This window comes from Rhincodon typus, unplaced genomic scaffold, assembly GCF_021869965.1.
Source record: "Rhincodon typus isolate 14 unplaced genomic scaffold, sRhiTyp1.1 hic_rhity00005101, whole genome shotgun sequence".
Lineage (NCBI taxonomy): Eukaryota > Metazoa > Chordata > Chondrichthyes > Orectolobiformes > Rhincodontidae > Rhincodon > Rhincodon typus.
Window position 1 is genome coordinate 1 of NW_025970739.1, and position 900 is coordinate 900.

Consider the following 900-nt stretch of genomic DNA (forward strand, 5'->3'; position numbering starts at 1 on the left):
CCTCCAGCCCCCTATACCCCCTCCCTATCTCTGTCACCTCCTCCAGCTCCCTACACTCCCTCCCTATCTCTGTCACCCCCTCCAGCCCCCTATACCCCCTCCCTATCTCTGTCACCCCCTCCAGCTCCCTACACTTCCTCCCTATCTCTGTCACCCCCTCCAGCCCCCTACACCCCCTCCCTATCTCTGTCACCCCCTCCAGCTCCCTCCACCCCCTCCCTATCTCTGTCACCCCCTACAACCCCTACATCAGTTCTTAGGCTCTTGCCAATAGGATTTTACAGGAATGAGAGGTGAGCTAATTGAAGAATATTGATTCTCAGGAGCCTGACAGGGGAGATATGGAGAGGTTATTACAGCCTGTTGGAGAGAGTAGGACCACAGGGTATCAGGTCAGGGTAAGGGGCTCTCCCAATGGAGACAGAACCCAGGAGGCAATTCCTTGTCCAGTTCAGGGTCCATTAGGAAATGGGTGAACAGGGCGAAGAGCCTGAGTCCTGCCTGGTGGAAGGATAGGGAAGCTGGAGGGTGAGGGTCAGTGACGGAGGGTGACGGAGGGTGAGGCTCAGTGCCGGAGGGTGAGGCCCGGTGACAGACGGTGAGGGAAGGTGAGGCTCGGTGAGGGAGGGTGAGGGAGGGTGAGGCTCAGTGACGGAGGGCGAGGCTCGGTGAGGGAGGGCGAGGGAGGGTGAGGCTCGGTGACGGAGGGTGAGGGAGGGTGAGGGTCAGTGACGGAGGGTGACGGAGGGTGAGGCTCAGTGCCGGAGGGTGAGGCCCAGTGACAGACGGTGAGGGAAGGTGAGGCTCGGTGATGGAGGGTGAGGCTCGGTGAGGGAGGGTGAGGCTCGGTGACGGAGGGCGAGGCTCCGTGAGGGAGGGCATGGGAGGGTGAGGCTCGGT